The following is a 23,575-nucleotide window of genomic DNA, read 5'->3' as shown; positions in this document are numbered from 1 at the left end:
AAAAGTCCCCCTGAGGAGACACATACCATATGTGAGGTTGTGAATGTATTCCAAAAGTATGACCGCCGTCTATGTAAATAAATATCCGTCTCGAGAGGAGCAGTGATAAAAGCGTCGTATTTCCCAAGTAAATAGTCCTAATTGTGCTCCCAGTGCCACCTTGATGAGAGCACTGTACACGATTCTGTCAAACAAACAGTAGCAAAAGAGACAGAAAATAACGAGTCAATTCAAAAGATATATATTACCTACTGGCGGTCGCCAGTAGGTAGTTATAGTTAGGACCCTGTTTCCATAGGAAATCCGCAACATTCTATTTTGAATAACTTTGGCGCCGGTCGACGAATCCTCGCGAATTTCTCAAAATAGGTGGGGCGCTACGCTCCGCTCCTACCCTGAAAGTTTCGGGGGGATTCGTCAAGCGGGGGCTGAGATAAAAGGGGGGTCCCAAAACGCGTTTTTCCCATGCATTTTTCCATAGGACCTTTAGACAGGGCTACAGCCCGAACGGCTGAACAGAATTACTAGAAATTTGGCAGAGAGGTAGTCCTCAGGTCAAGGAAGTGCCTTTTGTAGGTTTGGTGTAAATCTGTTCAGTAGATTCTGAGAAAATAGCCTTTAAATCAATATATATATCTGAGCCAGCTTACGGTACGCTTACCGTAAGCTTACCGTACGCGTACGGTGGCGTGCGCGAGCGCAATTCTGATTGGCTGTTACATCTAAGTAAACATTCGAATCGGTCGAAACCAGGAAGCGGCGGCCGCCATTTTCTCTCTCGCACTCTGAGGGGGGGGCTGTAAACAAAGGCAAAAAACATATAAAGGGGCTGTTTAGACAGCGCCCATGCACATAGCCATGTTAGTTGAGTCCTCAAAGATCCCCCAAGGCCAAAAACGGTAAATTTTTATTTTTTGAAAATTTCGCCGATTACGCTTACCGTACGCGTACGGTGCGCTTACGCTAAAAATTTAAATAAAAAAAAAAAAACACTCTCTGTGCATGGCATATTATTGTCATCACTTACAAATTAAATTTAACAGATTACCTATCACAAGGAAGCGCATAATATGTCCTCCATGTGCGCACGGTGCGTAACGTGGGCACGCGGTGCGCGTAGCACACTGCGTGCCCACCTTGCGTGTACGGCACTAACTGCGTAAAGTGGGCGCGCGGTGCGCGAAGCGCACCGCGTGCTCACTGTGCGCGCACGGTGCGCGAAGCGCACCGTGCGCGCACGGAACGAACTGCGTTAAGTGGGCGTGCACGCCACGAATGGCGTAAAGTAACTTAGCATTTAAAAAACCGTACAAATTCACTGAAAAAACCATAGGTTTCACACACGTTATAGTTAGGAATTAGCATTTAAAAAACCTTGCAAATTCACTGAAAAAACCATAGGTTTCAGACATGTTATAGTTAGCGGAAATTTTACTGATAAAAAACCAATGAAATTCCCCCGTTATAGTTAGTGCAGGCAACTATAACTCACGCGACCGCAATCTTCTGCTGATGACATATGTGTCTTTATGAAAAAAAAATATTTGTAATATATGTATAGCTAAAAATTTATGGAAGAAGACATGGGCAAATAAGTGTCTAAATACAGTATTAGCATCAGCAGAGGATTGCGGTCGCGTGAGTTATAGTTGCCTGCACTAACTATAACGGGGGAATTTCATTGGTTTTTTATCAGTAAAATTTCCGCTAACTATAACATGTCTGAAACCTATGGTTTTTTCAGTGAATATATATATATATAAAGAAAATAACAGACCTAATCTAGCTTTAGGGTGAAACAAGAGTGTAATACCACAGGGGCATGCGATTAAACAGGACGCAATGTTAGTCCAAAGTGATAAATTCCACTCCAAAGTGCCTATATGGAAAATACAATAGCAGTCCGAAAGCATACTGCTTGCAAGTACTAGAGGGAAATTGTAAACCAAGGTTCCATAAAAAACATGCAGATGGGATTGCCAATGAAACTGACATTAATTCGGCAATGTTACTTCAGGACAAATTGTATTTAACCCTTGTGTAATGCTACTACACAAAGGTAAGTGAGGCAAAGCATCCGCCATGCTTCCACATATATTGAAAGAGCCGTGCCATAGCGCAAAAAGGAGGCAAATGGGAATTCCCTGTATCAAGCCCGTAGGCACCCGGTCTCTAAATATTACCCAACACTGAGTCAAAAAGGCTTTGCTAGGTAAGCCTCCAACTACGTACCGACAGTTTCAAATGACTACCAAAAGTTACACTGCATACTTGTAACTCGATAGAGGTCCGCGCTCTCCCCTCAGAGTGTCCCGTATCGCTAACGCAAAAACGCGCCAAGGTTTTAAAAGGAAATGCACGTATGCAATCATTAAGGTGCGTCGGAAGTTGTGGGCGGGCGTATACAGGGTAGCCAATGTAATCCCTGCATTGTTAGTCTCCCGGGCAACCTGGACGTCTACCGAAGGTGGAGAAAAGGGACTTGCGTTAGGGTAAAAAACATCAATAGCTCAAAGCGGAAAACTTTATTATTCCAGAGTGCCGTGTGTTCCACGTAGTCAATGTAATCCTAGAATCCAGCGTTTCCCGGGCCACATGAACGTCTAACCAATACTAGAAAAGAGTGGACGTATGCTAAAAAAAACACAACTTGAATATTCCGAAATGCCGCATACGATGGATAATAGTGTAATATACACAAAGCAACAGAAAACCCCATGCTCATAAGCCCTTCTAAAATGGGAACGAATCTGGGGTATCGAGGAAATCTATACCCTCAATAGGCAACCCGTGACATAGAAGAGTCCTTCATGAAGGATAACATAAGAGACCCGAGCAGCAGCCAAGTAATAAAAAAAATATATATATATATCCGCCGCACAGGTGCAAAGAGTCCCCGTAGGCCATGTACGGATTAAAGAATCGGAAAATGAGACCAGAGCGTCTGGTTGGGCACATGGTGTTACATGGGCACTGAGAATGTGACCCAGACTGTCAATGTCAATATAATACTTCATACCTGAATTGAGTGGTGCAGCATGATAGAGAAGACAAATTCATAAGCCCAAAAATCTATCTAGTAGAAAAGATGCATGCACAGGCAAAAGAGTATAGATGCAAAAGATTAGTGAATGCCATAATAATTATGGTATAAATATTGAAAGTCATCCAAGCGCACTGTCAAAAAAGCCCTAATCTAAAAAACTACCGGCCCCGAGTAAAAGAATCACAGGATGAGAGTGACCTAAAGGACGTTCTATGGCTCATGAGAGGAAAACTCCATTATGCTGGCAAAATGCACAGACAAAAGTAGACCATAGTTATCTGAAGATGTAAAAATGGTGTCACACAACTACCTGGGACCAGAGACTGGTACGAAGCAGACAGTCACAGGTTCACAGAATCAAAAGATGGAAGTAACCTAAAGGACGTTCTATGGCTCATGGAGCGAAAAAACTATTATGCCGGAAAAATACACCGGAAGAATACACAAACAGGCCATGGACCATAGTTATCTAAAGATATATTCAAGGTTTCATAAGGCTACCTGGAGACAAGAGACAGGTGCAATACAGACAGTCACAGAGTCAATGGCCCTCAAAGAATTCCAGGTTGTCATTTATACACAACCCTAGTACATACCCCACCAGAGCAAAAAGGCTCATGTAAGGAAGTAATGGAATTCATGGTCAGAATTATGCCCCATGGTAACCGACCGTAATCTACATATCCATTTGGATTCAGTTTGTCTCATTGTGAGGTCTCTGTTCCCTCCTCGTTTGTTCACGGGAACATGGTCTATGCCACAGAAAAACAAGGACTTGTCACCCAAATGTACTCTATTGTAATGCTCAGTCATGGGGTATCGTGCGTCATTGTTAATAAGAGCTCTTCGGTGTTCTTGAATACGAGTCTTCAAACATCGTGCTGTACTCCCCACATAAGCCTTCCCACACGGGCACTCAAGTGTGTATATTACGTATTTTGTATTGCAGTTGATGAAATGCCTGATGTGATGTATCTTATCAGTGTTGTGGCTAAATTCTTTACATTTATTACATCCAAATATACATACATTGCAAGTAGTACATGTGTAAAAACCAACCGGCGGTGTGGGTAACCAGGTGTTGGGTGTCTTCTGTGTGGTCACATAACTCGGACATAAAGAACTGCTGAGTGTACGTCCCCTCCTATACACCAAGGAGGGTTTTCCACTAATAATGGGGCGTAATCTGGGAATGTCCAAGAGTAGATGCCAATGCCTCCTAAAGGCTTTGAAAAGTTTGTCACTATGTGCAGTGTAATTCGTGAAAAAACATATTTTTTCTCTGGTTTTGGAGCTGGTAAGCGAGTTCCTGGAAGCCCCTCTATCAGTATGCACAAGAGTCTGGGTTCTGGGTAGTTTCAAAACTCTACGCTCAGCTCTATCTAGTGTACTAGCATCATACCCCCTATGTGTGAAACGCTGTTTGATGTCCTTAATGTTCTCCCTGAATCCAATTTCTTCGCTACATAACCGTCTGGTTCTAACCATCTCCCCATACGGAATGTTGGCAATGACAGAACTGGCATGTGCGCTTGAAGCATGCAAAATGCTATTGCATGCTGTTTTTTTTCTGAACATCGTGCTGTGTATTTGGCCCTCTTCAATGTAAAAGTGAATATCTAAAAAATCGATATTTTCTTTGTTTTTTTTTTTTTTTTTTTTTTTTTTAGAAACCTTTATTTGTGCATAGTAAAGGAACAAATACGGGCCTACAACCATCAGGCCGGCCACAATACGTTGAGCACAGAAACAAACGGTACACCCCCTAGGCATCAACGGTCAAGGCAAGCAACGATACAGGGTTACACTGGAGGGATCCGTAACACTGGGGCAGGAGAAGTGAAGGTTAATTTTAAGGTTTTTGAAAATAATTTTGTCGAGACAGAATCAGTAAAAGAAAGGAACAAGGAGATTCGAGTCCGCGAGATATCTTCATACACTGGAGAGCAGCAGCATCGGTAAGACAGCCATAGAAATCACATACAGTAAGGCGATGTAACTAGAGAACAGGATCATAGCATTAGTGCATACACACCCCCTAAGCGCCGCCCCTTCACAATCCACCCCACACCCGGACCCGGAATCGAAACAAGTATAGCGCAGAGAGATGAAGAAAGAGGCCCATAGAACTAAGAGAAAACAGTAATTTACCCCCCCACCCTACACCAATGCGGAGGCTACGGCCTACCCCCCCCCCCAGCATAGTGCCTGTCGCCCAATGAACCCGAAATATAGACGAGAGAGAAAGTAGGAATAGAGTGAAGAAACTAGGGGAAGAAAGAAAGAAAAAGGCGGGGGGGAGCCCACGCAACCACTGAGCACCCGACACCACCGGCCAACCAAGCCTCCACACACTGAAACCCCACTACACCCAAAGACGGCCGCGTGAAGAGAGCATTCGATAATAAGGAAATGAAGGCAAACAGATCACGACAAGCGCGTACAACATGTGCAACAATTCCAGTCCCGGTCCAGCCCGTCCGTGAAACCATGATGACATCGAACAATCTAGCCCTGGCCCGTTCGCGGGCTTACGAGTAGGCCCGCCCCCTCGTGAAGGCCCCGCATCCCAAACAAACAGAGACAATATGGCCGCACGGAAGAAGAAGGAGAAGCAAAGTCACAAAATGGCCACCGATCATCCAACAAAGTCCCCTTGCACACCACATGAAATCCAAACCTGGCTTGTAAAGTACATAAGTTCCGTATAAAAGGAGCCGTAGACCACCGTGCACGGTTCCTCGTGGGCGTCAGCTGTGGCTCCGCCGGCAGCTCCTGCGGGCGCGGTGAGACAGGCAACATCAAAGCAGGGAGCAACGACCGGGGAAACAAAGTATCCGCCATCGAACAGGAGGGCGTGCGATCCTGGGTACCGGGAAAGCCAAGTGCGGACTCTAATGTAGCACTGTTATACCCGGTCGCCGCTTCCCCGCAGGAGGACCAGAGCACTGGCAGACTCACATCTCGTTGATCACAAGCAGGGCGCTCACGACCCGCAGCAGGCAGTATGGTATCGAACCGCTCACTGAGCGTTTGCAAGCCGGCACACAATCGCAGCCGAAAGTCCCGCAGGGCAGCCAGGACGGAGCCGTATGTCAGCGGAGGCTGCGCCCCCACAGTGGCAGCAGTCCGGGACGGCACCGGGGAGCTGGAGGTTGGCAGAGGGAGGGCGAAGCGGGCAGCGGGCGAGACAGAAACATCCCCCCCCAGCAGCGAGCAGGCAGCCAGCGCCATGCTGTACCGCTGGACGTTACCGTGGGCAGGGGGGGGGTCGTGAACAGGAGGCAATCCCCAATAGGTCTGCGCCGCAACAGGTGAAAGCCAACAGCCGATGCCCTCCCTCTGGGCTCTCGTTGCGGCCGACTCAACGTCGAGATTCTTGACTTTTTCCCTCATTTTCATGAGATCAGCCCGGATTAGGTTAACGTCTATTGAGATGGTGTCCATTTTGCGTACCAAGGACTCTTTGACTCCAGTAATGGCGGCCATGACATCCTGCAGAGTCAGTTCCGGGGTTGCACTCTCGAGGTCCTTCGCGGGCTTAGGTGCGCCGCTGGTGTCGGAAGATGAGCCGTTAGGTAGCGTGTACCTATCAAGCTTGTTGGACTGGGTCAGTTTAGATGATCCGGGACCTCTGGCCGAGGCCCTGTCCGCTTCATTCCTCCCCGTCATCACACTCGGCTCACAGACCGCAGCTGGTACGCCAGCCGCCGCCAGTGCACACGGCGGGGCAGTGCAGGCACTGATGCAGTTGTCTATACTCTTTCCGCAGGTTTGCCGGATCACTTTGCCAATGGCGGTGTGCATCCTCACCCCCGGAAGTCTCCCCGTGCTGAGAAGCGCTCTGGGCACCGCCAGGGGAGTCAAGCCACAGCCCGAGGGGAGACACGATTGTCAGGTGGGAGGCCAAGACTTCGCTGAGGGCACCCTTCCACCATCTGCAGGCGGCCCCCTGTACTGTGCTTCCAGCGATACTCACACAGCTATTGGGGCAGCCGATCAAGAACCAGCCGGGTAGCAGCACTTGCTCTTCGTGCTCTGCCTGCCAGCACTCTCCCCATTGCAGCATCAGCCACTGCCCCCTCTCCGGGATCCCCCGCTCACCTCGCTGCGGCCGCGCCCGGGCCCACCGCCGCTCCACAATCGCCCGTCACCAGAAGGAGGCGTCTCGGCCACAAACACACCAGGGCACTGAGGGCCGACGCGGGGGAAGTCTCCCCTCCGGCCGGCACTCGCAGCAGCGCCGCCGACGCGCCCCCGCTTCCGGGCCGCCCGTGTCCCACGCCAGCTCCCGGCTCGGAGCACGTCACAGGCCCAGCAAGACGGCACCTCTCTTCTGTGTATATTCCCGGCTGGCTGAGTTATAGTGCTCCCGATGAGGGTTGGCGAGTCGTGAAGCCACAGCTTGCAGGCTGAGAGCGCTGAGTAATCGAGCTAGAGCAGTATGAAATCGCCGCTCGCAGGCTTGGAATACCGCATAACCTTGAAAGCCACCGCTCATGGGTTTACTGTGTAGTTGCGTTTGTAAAACCCGCTGCTCGTGCGCTCAGAGTGCGGCGTACCAGGGTCAATTCGGGGGGGAAGTCCCTCTTCCGGCCGGCGCTCACAGGCCGCGCCGCCGTCCCGCTCTCACTTCCGGGCCGCCTCCGTCCCACGCAAGCTCCCGGCTCGGAGTAAGCCACGGGCCCCGAAAGACGGCGCCCCTAACTCGGTCCGTCCGGGGGGCAGCGGGACCGCAGCTGCGGGAACGGGCGTCGCTTTCCACGCGACTTGCTTTCACGGACAACAGGTGCAGGATTAATAGCAGGATGGCTGGTCCCCGGGGTGGCGATCACGGAGCTCGGTGTCTAGGCGGCCATCATGGTCCGACGCTAGGCTCCTCCCCGATATTTTCTTTGTTAAGTGACATTGTTAGTTGTACATTAAAGGAGTTGTTGTTGAGGTATGCTAGATATTCCATAAGCTGGGTTTCTGAGCCTGACCACAGACACACAATATCAACAGTAGGGAAGGTCCAACAAATCCAACACCTTCTGCCCCCTACAGCAAGTCGTTGTAACGACTAGCGTTGTAATGGCATGCGATGTAACAACGTGTCGTTCTAACGACTTGCATTGTAATGGCATGCATTGTAAACGATGCATTGCAATCATTGTTTACCATTGTCCCATGTAGCTTTTTACCTCAGAAAAGAGTGCGCATGTTGTACTGGCCGCATGTGAAGAAAAATGTCAGTCAAAGAAAAGTCGACATGCTAAAGCACCAAAGTCATTCAAATACTGTCCAAAGATTACCCTGAAAATAAATAGGTTTTCAATAAGTTTTATCAACGACAGTGGTGCTTCGATAAACATTATGCCAGAGGCAAAATATAATGAATTGTTTCCATTCTGCAACTTAGGCCATCGAAAACCAAAATGCATAGATGGCAGCATCAACACCCTTAAAAAGTCAAGGTACATTTGTAGCGATGATAAAACACAACAAAACTAAGGTGCAAGCACCCATCCATGTGATGCAAGGGGCAGGGTCAAGTGCCTGTCTACTCAGTTTCAGCACAGCTGCTGACATGGGACTGATTTTCGTAAAACTACAACATGAATGCTCACCATGAGATTATAAATCAATTACCTTCATTGTTTCATGGATTAGGAAAGCTTAAGAAATGAAAGTAAAGGCGCGTATTAATGAGGATGATTGTCCTGTTGCTCAAAGGCACAGATGAATTGCTTTTCATTTACAAGATTCTGTTGAAAAAGAACTTGAATCATTACTTAACCATGATATCATTGAGCGGTCTACTGGTCTCACACCATGGGAGTGGTAGGGCCCAAAAAGGACAGTGGCATGCATCAGGAAAACAAGGCAGTTGAACGAGAGCGACATCCAGGATACATTACTGACATGATAAAGCAATTAAATGGTGCAAAGGTCTTCTGTCGCCTTGATTTGAATAAAGGATATCATCAGTTTGAACTCAAAGAATGTTGCAGGTACATCACAACTTTTTCTACACGTATTGGTCTGTTTTGATACAAAAGACTAAGGATTTAGCTCTTGGAAGACGGTTTATTCCATCACAACAGTGATGGATATCGTGTCCACCGAAATATTAATCCCATAGGATATAACGGGATTTATATTTTGGCGGATGAGATATCCGTCACCATTGTGACAGAGTAACCAGTACACCAATATCTAAATCAGACCCTAAGGTTTGGTGTGCCATTGGTTGCAGAACATTTTCAAGTCTTCATTCGACCTACCATGCAGCCTGTTATGAATGCATTCAATTATAGCGATGACATATTCGTTCACCGAGCTCACAAAAAGAGCACAATAAAGCTCTCACACAAGTATGTTGTTTACTTGCAGATGGAGGTTTGTCTTTGAATGCATATCAATGTGATTTCCACATGACAAAGTTAAAATTCTTTGGCCATATCTTTTCTGATGGTGGTATGACACCTTATCTTGCTAAAGCAGACGTTTTGTCAAATGCTTATCCCCCACAAGATGTTTCTAAGGTGCGTTTTTGTCTTGGCATGGCCAGTTACTGCTTCAGATATATACAAGATTTTGCCACTGTAAGTGCTCCATTGAGAGAGTTGACAAACAATAATGTTTTATTTCATTGGTCAAAGAATGTGTGATAAACTGTAAGAAAATCATACAAACAATTGAGAATGCTACTGAAATGGCATATTTCAATCTAAAGCTTCACATGGAAGTTGTTGTAGATGCTAGCAAATTCAGGTTTGGCACCATCCTTGCACAACACAGTGGAAACCCAAATGTTCAAAGGCGTATTGTGGCATATGCAAGTAGGAGTTTGTCCCAGACAAAATATGCTTACTCACAACCTGAAAAAGAAAGTTTAGCCATGGTACGGGCTTGTGAACATTTTCATGTATTTCTGGACTGAAAGCCTTTTACGCTGAACTGATCAGCAAGCTTTACTAACTATGTTTGGCAATCCAAAGGCCAAAAAGCCTCCTCGCATTGAACGATGGGGACTACTATTACAAAGTACAAATATAACATTGGCCATCATCCAAGGAAGGACCAGATCCTTGCTGACTACTTTTCCAAAGTACCTATCCAAGGTCGCATTACCCCATCCAAAACGGCTGAAGCCTTTATCAATTTAATTGTAAAACCAAACACACCAGCTCCTATTTTGTTAACCCAGATTAACACTGCCACGAGCCATGTTAGCATCATGCTAAAATTAAAAGATATAATCACCAAAGCATGCCTGGGAGAGAGTAGCCATTTACTTTTTTGTTCCACATGACAATGGACATCACCTGATGGTGATTATGGACGAATAGTCATGCTTCCCCTTAATTGAGGAAATTTCTTCTTCCACTCAAGACCAAATCATTGAGAGACTAGATGGCATCTTTGCGAAACAGGGTGTTCCAGAGTTCGGAGTTTAAATATTTCTTGGAGCTTCTCAATATAAAGCATCAGAAGAGCACACATTTATGGCTGCAGGCTAACGGACTAGTCGAGCGCTTCACGAGAATGCTAAAGAAAGCTGTGCAGCGAGATATGGTTGAAAGGCTCAATTTAAAGACTGTGTTAAATTCTACCTTAAGAGAATGACATCACTGATAACATCTCTGTAAGGGCTTTTAAGAGTTTATGGGTACTAATCATATATACTAACCGACTGCAAAAGTTAGAATAGTATACTAGTTGTACAACTAATGAGTGATACTATTTGTATGTGTGAGTTGGTGTGTGAGCGGCTGTATTTGTGTATAAGTAGGTATGTGAGTAGATGTGGAGGTGAGTGAGTGGGTGTGTGAGTGACAGTTGCTGAGTGAGTGGGTGTGTCAGTGGCTGTATGGGTGAGTTAGTGGCTCTATGAGGGGCTGTATAAGGGAGTGAGTGGCTGTTTCAGTGAGTGTTTAGTTAAGTGTGTTGGTATGTGAATGGTTGCACTAGAGAGTGAGTGTCTGTGTGAATGATTATATGGGTGAGTAAGCAGATATGAGAGTTCTTGTATGGATGGTGAGTGGGTATGTAAGTGGTATGTGTGTGTGAGTGAATGTGTGAGTGCTTGTATGGACAAGTGAGTAGCTCTGTTGAGAGGCTAAATGGGTTAGTGATGGGATATGTGAGTGACTGTGTATGTAAATAAATGGGTTTGTGAGTAGCAGCTATGTGTCTGGCTATATGGGTGAGTGACTGGTTATATGAGTGGCTGTATGGGTGAGTGAATGGTTGTCTGAGTGTTTCTATGGAGGAGTGTGTGAGTACTGGTATGGATCTGTGAATGTGTATGTGAGTGGTTGTATGGGTGTGTGAGTGAGCATATTAAAGGTTGTATGGGGTTTGAGTGGTTCTGTGCATAATGCCATCAGTGATGCCATTTGAGATGTCATCAGTGATGTCACTGACCATGGTCACGTGGGGCGTGCAGCTCCACCTCTGTGAAAGCAATGTGAAAGCAATTCTGCTCCGCTTCCAGCGATTGAGAGCATATTTAATGCTCTCACTTTCTGGAAGCAGAGCATTTGCTGTGGTTTGGCAGGAGCAGAAAAGCTCCCACCAAGCCACAGCAAACAGCTATGTCCCAGGTTTGGGCCCCTGGGACATAGCAGGAGCCTGCCCTGTGGGTTGGTTGGTACCAGGGCCTTTATTGGCTCCAGGGGGGCCACATGGCCCCCTCCTTTCTTGGATTTTACTCCAGGGAGGTGGTTAGGTGGTGGGGGGGGCGCTCACATCTGCATTCAATTTAACAAAATCCCCAGGGAGGTGGCAGTCCCCAGGGCTGCGGGGGGGGGGGGGGTCCACTTGGCCCCTACATTAATTTGAATAAAAGCACCAGGAAGGTGGCGGACCCCGGGGCAGCGGAGGGGGGGTCTGCGCTGCCCCTGCATTTTTTCAGTAGAAGCACCAGGGAGGTGGAGGTTCCCAGGCTGGGGAGTATGAGGGGCCCCCATTTAAAAAGTAAATAAGCCCTGGGGAGGTGGTGGTTCCCAGGGCAGCGGTGGAGCCCATACAGGCCTCCCACGTATTCATTATAAACAAACCCCGGGGAGGTGGTGGTCCCTGGGGCATTAATAAGCCTCAGGAGGGGGCTCACGGGCTCCCATTCTTTTTTTTATCAAAATGCCCCTGGTACATGGCCCCCCTGGGGCGTTTTAGTAATGAAGCACGGGAGCCTTAGCTTTGCTTTTTAAAAACATTTGGCAGGATCTACAGATCCAACGCGACTCCTGCTGAAATTTGTTTTAAAAATGCTTTTTGGCCCTGTGGGACCCCCAGGAGGCTGCCCACAAAGCAATTTCAATTACTGCCAGACCAGAATAGACGTTTTCAAATGTATTAGAAAATTCAAATTAACCAAATACTCTAAGATCAAACATTCTTCCACTCAAGTCATCACTGAACCTCCAATGCACACCATCGGCTCTAACAAACTCCAAATTGCGGATGTTCCACTATTACGAGCCCTACATGAGCTTTCCAATGATGAAAAGAAAACCAGTAGCTTACCTTTGTCTACACAAACACTTTTTCGTGAGGAGGGCATCAAGCCTTCGGCATCCATCAAAAGGCCATTCATACCACCATCCACATATATGCCTATGATGCCACAGGATGCCGTGGACATCTTCCACGATCGAGTAATAACCGAGATCAAAAAGCTCAATCATCATATGAGATCCAAAGCTAAGAGATATCAATGTCGGGACAAACAATATTTCAATCTTATGACCAAATTACGCACTAACTCTACGGTGATCATAAATAATTCTGACAAGGGAGGCAATATAGTCCTATGGCATAAAGATGAATACAAACAGGAGCCTAATAGACATTTCAATGATCCTGCGTGCTATAGAAAATCCAATGTGTCACAGGTCAAGGTTACAACTAAGTGTTTCAAGGAAGAACTGGTGGGCTGGAAAAGGGAAGGCCTAATATTGAGGGATGAATAAGCATTTTTAAATAATGACTTTCCAGTCATGCCAATAATATACTTCATTCCCAAAATCCATAAGAACATGTCCCCAGTTCCAGGTCGGCCCATCATCTCAGCTAGAAAGAGCCTATTCGAAAACACCTCACGTTATGTGGATCATTTTGTGCAAGAATTTGTTGTGGGCCTGCCTTCATATATCCGTGACAGAAGTGATTTTCTGAACAAGCTTTCCAACCACCTTTGGTCGAATAAGTACATTCTAATAACCATGGACAATGACTCACTATATACAAGCATCAAGCACAGTCAAGGTTTGAGGGCGGTGGAACACTATTTAAACAATAGACCCTTGGAACTTTTTAATCATAACAAAATGTTGTTGAAAATGATCCACAATTTTGTTAAGGGCAAGATGGCCGCTGACTGACCTCAGTGAGAGTTGCTGCTGCTTCACTCTCTCTCCCGAGGTGTCTAAGGATGTACCGCTAAATAGAGAGTTATGCCACCATATGCTTACTTAGAAAGTCCATTGGCTAAGCTGCTCGGCTGCTGCTGTTGGAGGAGGCTTAGGAAGGCAGCTCCTGTCTTCCAGCTAATAAATCGATGCCTGCAGCAAGCCGGGGCGTTCCAGAACTGCCACAAGTGCTGTCGGAGCTGCGGGCAGAATATGGCTCCCAAATCAACGAAGGCAGCAAAGGAAACTGCTAAGGGGCCCCAGCTGGAGGCTCTGAGTGTTCCTCCAAGTGTTCCTGGTATGGTGACTGCTCCCCCCCAGCGTGGTTCAACTCAAGCTCGACGTGGAGCACCCGCGAAAAAAACTGATGAAAGCGGACATAAGCGGAGGAACGCTAGTACCGTAGGTGTGGCTGGAGGGACCCAGCTTTGCGCTGCAACCGCTGCGGAGAGCTCTCTGCGGCAGCCCACTGTTATGAAGGCATTTCTGGCAGCCTCGGTTTCTGATTGCGGCGGGAATCAAGACATCACTACTCATATGGGAGTTGGAGCCCCGGGTGATGGAGAGACTGGTGCTGTGGGGATGAACTCGGCTGGTGAGACAGGTATGAAACCCAGACCGGAGCAACCCAGTCACGAACAGGAACTACATTCTCACATGAAGATTCAACATACTGAGGGGGAATCTGAATTGGCACCATCGCTGACAGCCCCAGAAATGTTGGGAGACCTGGGGGAGATAGCGAGTGGGGATAAAAGCCTGGAGGAAAGTGGTGATCAAACTCCCGGTGGACAGGTAATAACAGTCCAGAGGCCACTGAGGAAGCTGTGGAAACTGACAAATTAGACAATAATTACCCCTCTACTGTAGGTGATACGCTACATCTGATCATACCTGAGGATCACGCAAAAAGCCAAACCTTAATGCCGCTATGGTCTGAAACTGCTCCGGGCTCCCCAGAAGGGGACAAGTTTTACTCACTCAATGATGATTCCGACTCCGATTCTCCTGTACCGAGTGAGTTTAACACCGCTGACGAGACAGACACTTGGGGTCCTCCACCACGCAAAGAGCGCCTCGCAGTAAACCTTCGGCTGGGAGACGACGGTCAAAGTCTAAAACTAGCCCTGTTATGTCTGATTTGGCAACTGCCCGCAAACTTGAATGGGACTATCCCGCCACCAGTATGTCGTATGAAAGTGATATGTAGGCTGCTGTGCAAGTAAGACCCGATGCTACTTAACCCTCCGCTTCACCTATTCCTACGCTGGAACTATTATATTCCACTCTTAAACAAATGCAGGGGGAGGCTAGACTGGAGAGTCGAAGGTCATTACGAGCTACAAAAAAACTGCAGGGGTCTATGCGCAAGGTCAATAAGCTGTGTTCTGAGATGGCAGTAAGGGTCACTCATATGGAGGAAAGAACGGCTGGTCTGGAGGAGGATGTTGGCAAGCTACAGGTCTTCAAGGAGTCGCAGGAAAAGCAATCATTGAAGATCTGTTGGAAGCTTGAAGACTTTGAAAATAGGCAGCGTAGAAACAATGTACGGTTATAAGACCGTGCCGAAAATGTGGAAGGAGAAAATACATTGGCCTTTGTTGTCTCCCTGCTAAAGGGTGCCTTTCCGGATCTTGCCCAATGGAATTGGGACATGGAGGTGCAGCGGGCACACCGCTTCCCAATGATCCAGAAGAAAGTACTGACTCTAAACGGACTTATGAGGGGCATTCGTTCTTTGCCCGTCCTGATTTTTGTCATGCCACGGTCGAGCAGAGATGGATATTATGGCAGCTGAGAACACCGTTCCAGGGGATGGGCTGTGAGACATTTCTGTTATTCCCTGCTCGGCTCAAGGTCATCTTAAATGGGAGGGTGCGGATGTTCCTCTCAGAAGTTAAGGCACAGGAGTACCTGACAGAATTGAAGGCCGCTACAGGGAAAGGGGAAGATGGCCGAGCGCTGCGAGGGGGCCAGCCCGCTGACTGACTGATGACTGTGAATTTGAATCTCTCTACTGTGGTGGGGGTCTAGGCAGCTGGTTAACCGGGAATTTGGTGCAAGCTGGTATAAGCTGATTTAATCATTTATCTATGTTACATTTGTTACATTTGTCTATTTCTACATCTATGAAGTTATTTGGTGTGGGATTTGGTGGTGTATTATGAGGGGGGAGAGATAAATAGCAGCAGCTTGAGATGTGAGCTCATCTGTCATGCATAGGTCATGTTTGACCTATCTGCCTGTAAGGGCTGTGGGGGGTGGATCCTCAGCAAGGGGTGGGGTGGGTAAGGGCACAGCACAATATCACATAGCTCAGCACGTGAGGGAAGTTTTGTTATTTGGTCTTCTAAGAAGGAGGAAAATGAGGTCTGATGGATTTAACTTGGATGAACCAAAGAAGTATTTGGGCTGGTGGTTAGAAGGAAACATGTTTGGATAAATGAATCTTCTAATTGCCTCAATAAACGTTTGCGGGCCAAATGATCAGGGTAAAAGGCAACGGGCTGCAATCTAGCTTAAATCACTGCGTATAGATATACTATGCATCCAAGAGACCCACATAGAGGGTGCTAGGGGTAATTTATTGGAACAGTTAGGATATCAACTTTTGTCCAATATAAAGCATGGGACTCGAACGAGAGGGGTCGCCATTCACACCCGGAAAAGGGACATTGTAATTAAAAAGAAGATGGCTGATACGTGGGGCCGCTGGGCTATGGTAGAATGCTTATTAGTAGGTGAATAATTTAGAGTTTGCTCAGTATATGGGTCCACTGGGGATGATCCTGAGGTGTTTGAATTTTTGGATACTGAGTTAGCAGCCTGGCCTACGCCAGTAATAATGTGTGGGGATTTCAATATCAACGGGTTGGGCGGGCTGTGGGGCAGTGTAGGAGGTGGGTATACTGGCCGTAAAAGGAAGGTCTACAAGGCTCTTATTAATTTAGAAAGGAATAATGGATTAACTGATATCTGGCCCTATATGAAGTCCGAAGATCCCGGCAGCATGTTTTATTCGGCCCCTCATAAGGCTCTTTTCAGATTGGACTATTTTTTTACGTCACAGGGCTTGTTGGCAAGGGCTAGGATAGAGAAATACCCTCGGGTGCTCTCAGATCATAACTCGTTAGTTCTTACGGTTGGCTTTACGGGGGGGATGAGGCCCAGACGGATTTGAACGTTTGAAACAGGGTTGTTACAAGAGCAAGAATATGTACTCCATATGAAAGATTGGATTAAGGAATTCTGGGATTTTAATAGAGATAGTGTGAGCGTCGGGGTAGTTTGGGACACATTTAAAGCGGGGGTCAGAGGCGAGACCTTGAGCTATAGTTTGCATCGGCAGAAGAAGGAGGCTCAGCGCGAGGAAGCATTATGTAGGACTTTGATTGGGATAGAGGAGGAGCTGGACACTGCTATACATATGGGTAATCCAACTGATGATATATTGCCCCGGCTGGCTTTAGCTAAGGCAAAAATTGGAGGTCAAACAGCCACCAAGGCTGCCAAAAGATTTTTGGCTAAAAAAGCACATTGTTATGAGTTTAGTGAAAGGGTGGGGCATACTCTTGCTGTCAGATTGAGACAAAGGAGTACGGCAGGGGACAACTTGGAATAGCAGGTGTTAGTGGGAAAGTAATTGCGACCCTTCCGGTATACGGGAAGTGTTTCGACAATTTTATCAGCGCCTATATAGTGATGAATCTAAGGGGGAGCAAAACTCAATTCACGAATATTTAAGCAGAATTCCCTTACAATGTATGGATTGTGCAGGAAGTGAATCCCTTGAGACTGTATTGACCCAGGATGAGATTTATAATGCAATGAGAAACCTCCCCTCTGGGAAAGCTGTCGGACCAGACCAGATTCCTCTAGAGTTTTATAAAAAAAAATTGGGATGTGATTGGAAATGCTGGATAACATGCACCGGGCTCAGGAGGGTGAGGTGACACCCGCGTCTTGGGCTGGAGCAGATATTATAGTTTTTTTTAAAAAAAAGGAAAGACACCGAGGGAACCTGGGTCTTATAGGCCAATAACACTGATGAACAGTGATGTTAAAAATGTTTTCAAAGCCATGGCAACCCGACTAAATTATATTATTGGGAAAACAATTCACCCCTGTCAGCATGGGTTTATTGTAACAACGCAATATATTCAGCAGGTAATAACGCTGTTTGATGCAACGGAGGTCTCCAGGGACCCTATGGTGGTGATGCTTTTGGATGCAGAGAAAGCATTTGATAGGGTCTCTTGGGATTACCTCTGGGAAGCTCTGAGATGGTTTGGCATTGGGAGGGGATTTATTAAAGCTATCAGGACCCTGTATAGAGCACCAACGGCCAGGTTAAGACTAAATGGGGGATATACTGCACAATTTCTGATCAAACGTGGTACAAGGCATGGTTGCCCCTGCTCTCCCCTCCTTTTTGCTATATACATCGATCCCCTCCTACAACTGCTTGAGGCTAATAATGGAATTGAGCCCATTATCAGCCAACGGTTGGAAAAAAAAATGTTGGCATATGCGGGCGATGTTGCCATTATTACATCTAGTCCTTCAACTGTGCTAGCTGCTGTTGAGAAGGTAGCTCATGATTTTGGGAAGTTTGACGGATATGCCTTAAATAGACAAAAGACGCAGATAGTTAAGAATGGGAAGGTTGAGCTGGATGATGCTCGGGTGACAGAAACAGCTGTTTATCTGGGCATTGGTATAACGTCTGAGCTGGGGAAGATAGTGGCAATAAACATTGAGCCAGTAATCAGGAAGGCCAAATTAGATTTTGATAGATTTAATAATTTACATATCTCTCTGTTGGGCCGGTGTAACGTGGAAAAAAATGATGTTATTGCCCAAAATACTTTACCTATTTCGGGCAATACCCTTAGAATTCGAAAAACGCTGGTTTGTGGTACTTTAGGGTATAGTTAGCAGGTTTATTTGGGCACATGGTAAAATGAGGAGAGCGTTTAGGCTTATGGCACTGCCCAGGGAAAGAGGCTTTGCTATTCCTGACTTTAAAGCTTACTATTGGGCAATATATAAGTAACTTAATGGGTGGGTGCATAGAGGATTCCCGGGATGAAGTAGGGCTACCAGATGTGTACAAGTTATTGTGAGGCAATGATGCGGCTAATTGCTTTCTGAAAATGAATGAGCCCAGCTACTACAAGAGAACAAGATTCAAGACCCTAATGGCAGCTTTTAAAATTTGGACGGCACTTAAAAAGAAAACGGGCATAGGGAGAATAAACTGTTACACCCAGCTGTATAAAAACCCTGTGCTTCCGGGAATTTTCACAGATACAATTATGGCAGAGTGGGCGTGGCGGGGTGTCCGGACAGTTGGGGATCTAATACGACTAGATGGAATACGTCAGTTTAGTGATATCCAGGCTGAGTTTGGAATCGAGAAGGCAAACTTTTTTAAATATCTGCAGCTGCGAAGTTTTCTCAGTGGGAAGGCGGGTGGGTTGAGTGGTTTTAGTAAGGTAAAAGTTATCGATGTTATTAGAGAAGGGAGGAACTGCACTATAAAGAGATTGTATGCTGAACTTGTAGCACTTAAACAGGACGACAGGGAAAAACATGCGAGGAAATGGGCTGAATGACTGGGCATAGAACCGGAGAGATTTTTGGATTCATTGGAATTGGGACAGACAGTGGTGTGCTCAGCTGAGCTTCAAGCTCAGCATTATAAGACATTTTTTTCACTTTACTATACCCCGTCTAGGATTGCCCAATGGGGGGGGCAGGTGGGAGTTCGATGTCCTCGGTGTGACTCATTGGAGGCTGACTTAGCCCATATGTTTGCGTCCTGTCCACGTCTTGAGATTCTACTAAATTCCATAGAGAAATTTATGGATCAGACCTTAGAAGTGAAAGTTGTGCTAACCCATGCGTTAATACTTCTAGGGGTTGGAAGTAATGGAGAGCGGGATACAGACTACCGATTTCAATTTTTGGCTATGGAGATGGTCTGGATGTGCATAGCCTCGGCCTGGTTAGACCCAGAAGCCCCAACATTTCAGCAATGGCTTGCCAGGCTGTTGGCTATGTTCAATCTAGAAAGAGGTAGCTATGAGAGAATGGTCAGAAAACAGAGATTGTCTGGCAGCGTATATGGGCTCCTATTCTAAGATGGAAGGAGGCTCAGGTAACCAGCGGTCCATTAATTAGTGTAGCTTTGGAGCGTAATCGCTGCTCTGCTAAGGTTTATTGTCCCTGAGGATCTATCTTTCTATTTAGATTCAATTTGATATCAACGCTTGCTCTGGTTAAGAGTGATGTTCTTATTTTTATAATTTTGTTGGATTAACTTGTAAATTGTATCTCTTGTGTTCTTCAATTTCATCCACGTATATAGCTTAATTGCTTTGGTAAAAATGAGCGAATTATATCTTCTTTTTTTTCTGAATATCCCTCACGGGTAAAAGTTTGGTTTAACTGTGTGCTGTTATACATAAAAGCATAATAAAAATATTTTAAAAAGAAAATGATCCATTGGTGCTTGTATAATATTTCTTTCTTTAGATAATGCAATTTTCCAGCAACCCAGGGGTATTGCCAAGGAGGCTTGCTTCTCCCCCAGTTATGCATGTTTACATGTGGGCTGGTGCCGAAGAATTTGTTGCCAAACTTAATGTCAATACATTCATTGCCCATACTGATAAATTGGTAACCAACTTTCTAGATGTGTATGTATATGTTGAAAATGATAAAATTGAGTCATGTCTCTTTCGGAAGCCCACAACGGGTATTTCCATTCTGCATGCTTCGAGTTTTCACCCTAAGCCTCTTATCAACAGCATTCCCAATGGAGAATCTTTAAGAATACGCAGAGTTTGCAGAGAAAGATCTCTTTCAACACCAGCAGGAAGCCAAGCATAGATTCCTTCTCAGGGGATATACCAACAAAATTCTACAACAGGCACTGACAAAAGCTAACTCAAAACCGAGACAAGATTTGCTTAACCACACTGACAATGCAGGGATGTTCAACGTTGACAATGTTGGAACACAAAGTACCAATGAGAATGATGTCAGAGCTAGACTTATCACAACATACAGCAGACAGGCCAGAAATATCAGCACTATCATTAACCAACAATGGCCGATAGTTCTCACTGAAGCCACCTTGAGTCAATCTCTGCCAGACAAGCCCACTTTTACTTTTCGCAGAGCACCTTCTATGTGTAGCGAACTGGTTAAAAATAGCCCCGAAATTGATATTAAAACCAGCTGTCTTTCACCCAAACATGTTTTTTACAAATGCAGCACATATCGTGCTCACAAATTTGGGGTCAACATCTCCTCTTATACCACGGCTTTTAGTACCAAACCCAAAGATCTTAAAGGTTACTACATATGTAGAACAGAATTTGCGATTTATGTTGTTCAATGTGCTTGCGTATGTAGGCAGTACCAAACTGCAAGTACATGTTAGAATTCTGCAACATTTGAGAGCCATTGTCAACTCTGACTTCTCTTATCCAGTGGCCAGACATTTTAAAGATTCACACAAAAACAATCTCAATTGTATCCAGTACATTGTCATTGAGGCAGTTCAGGCACATAAAAGAGGTGGCAATCGAAAAAAAACATTGCACCAATTAGAATCCAAATTTATATTGGAACTCGATACTAAGACTCCCAATAGTTTAAATATCAGTGATGATCTACATAACATTTTGTAAATTCAGCAATGAAATTGCTCAGATTGGTGACTATCCTTAGAATCAGCACATTTTTAAATTTAGAATTATTCAGTGCATTTTAGATGTATTTCTCTTATGCTTTCTTCTCTCCAATTTTTAACATATATGACTTAGCAATTTATATTGTTAGGCACTTTTTGCACCATAGCACTTTAATTAGTGTATTAGTAGATTGACATTATGGATTGCATGGATTCCAACTATACAGCAATGCACTTAGGTACATGAAATATTAGATGGCTTTGACTTTGCACGATGCACTTTCATCATATACATATTCGATTGTATTAGGGTTTGAAGCACAAGTGAAGTTCTTATGTTAAGCATATTTTTGCACTTTAACATGCTTCAGTTAAAACATTTGCATAATCAGTGTTATTGCTGCAGCATGATTGCACTTTCAGAATTTTTATATTGTTCAAGTTCAAATGTACTATCTATGTTGTGTCTCCAATTTTCCAATTGTATATTTGCATAAGTTATCTCGGTATTAGTACAGCCAAAGACATTTTTTAAATATTCTGATAGATATTTTATGCATTAGTATATACGTTATATCATTGACTGACCGACATATCCATTCAATGAACGTTGACCTTCTGGGAGTGTGAACATGAACTTGTCGCTAATCACACTCACCATGACATGTGCATAACAATACATACATTTAGAAACAATTCATGTTGTAATTACAGCAATTAGTTTTTATGCCATCGTCGATATATTAATTTATTTGTGTCTATTTATAGATGTATATTACAAGAGCATCGTGACTTACAGGACATTATGTCATTAAACTGGCTCTTGCCCTTAGAGGACCACTGGAGGGCTATAAACATTTTTAATTTCGCTTTATGGCTACTCACACCCACTGGAGGGCAACAAGGAACACTGAAGCACTACGTTTCCCAGCATGCAATTAAAAAACCAACTTACCTGAAAGGTCCACTGGAGGACAATACCGTTTTATAAGCATGAGAAAAAGTGCAGCAGCTGTTTGGTGTAAAGTCATGAGGCTGCCTGTGAACAAGGATCGGGAGGATCGAAACGTGTACGGCTGTAAAGAATTCTCTGTGTAAGCACCAGACCTCCTGCCTGAAAATAAATCCTTTTGTCTACATGGGAGTGTGTCTTCGTGTTTAAGGGCAAATCTGGTGAGATATCTATATCTATATCTATATATATATATATATATATATCCCATGTTTGCAGTCTCCAAAAAATCCGTGTCCACGGAAAGCAGAAACCACGCAGATCCAAAGTCAGGCACAATAGTTGTTAGTTTATTTTAAAGCCGAGTTTTCACAAATATCTGACGCGTTTCGGGCATCCGCCCTTGCTCACAGACAATCAGTTCAATAAAATGAGCCCATTTTATACAACAAGACTTTCAATTGGCTACATTTTTTTCACCGTTTTTTTGCACCATGTGACATTTAGAAAGTGAAGACACACTACTCCAACCTCGAAAGTCTGTTTTCCAAACAATACATTTTGGACCACATTGAATATGCTGTGCAATTGAATAACAGGTTAAAATCCAAACAAACTCAGGATCATTATTTAGTATGAAATACATAAAACTCCATATTCATTGATTCAATGATATCCAAACTTGATTGACCGTGCAAATTACGCAATAAAGTGCAAATATTTTCGATTAAAATTCAATATATATACAAATAATGTGCAAATTACGCAATAATGTAAACACAAAGAATTGTGCATATATATATATATATATATATATATATATATATATATATTATTTTTGGGGTGCAAAATGTTAATTTTATTTCACAGAAGGGTAGGTGTAGTGTCTTGCGAGTTAGCAATGACAGAACCCTTTCGGCTCCTGATGGACTCTATAGAGCTATGACATAGCTGATAGAGCAGAATGCAAAGAAAGCTGATTTAGAATGTTCACTTCGCAGTTACACGCAGAAGAATAATGGTGTGCAATACTAAGCTCCATGTGTGGCGTAGTCATTGGTGATTGCCCAGGCTGGAGAAGACACTACACATTCTACCTTCCTTTCTTCTTTCGTCTTTCTTTTTTCTCTCATTGCTTCCTTCCTTTCAATCTGATCTTCTATCTTTTCTTTGATCCTTCCTTTGTTTCTTCCTCCCTTCATTGCTCCCTTCTTCTTCCCTTTCGTAATGCACCACATAAATCAGATATTCATGTGCAGTTTTAATCTAATGACTAACCATGTCTAATTCTAAATGTGACTTATTCAAATTACTGTACGAAAATATATTTAGTTTGTGGACCAAAGCAACTTATATTTACCTACAATGAACACTATTCTACTGTACTGAAGCCTATGTTGAAATGCTACAATACCAGTAGTGACGTCCAACAGTGTGCAGTGAACTGTGGGTGGTTCATGTATTTTTAACTAGTA

General features: G+C 44.8%; 1 protein-coding gene across 2 annotated transcripts in view; it reads right to left on the bottom strand.

The window, feature by feature from the left end:
* The window catches only part of LOC146829142 (xaa-Pro aminopeptidase 2-like), a 565,756-nt gene that overhangs the window by 151,838 nt on the left and 390,343 nt on the right, over positions 1-23,575 (bottom strand). The window lies entirely within an intron of this gene.

The sequence above is a fragment of the Triturus cristatus genome, chromosome 5_2 (assembly GCF_964204655.1).
Source record: "Triturus cristatus chromosome 5_2, aTriCri1.1, whole genome shotgun sequence".
In the NCBI taxonomy this organism is placed as follows: Eukaryota; Metazoa; Chordata; class Amphibia; order Caudata; family Salamandridae; genus Triturus; species Triturus cristatus.
Note: the sequence above shows the minus strand (reverse complement) of the source record. Positions and strands in the feature narration are given on the sequence as shown.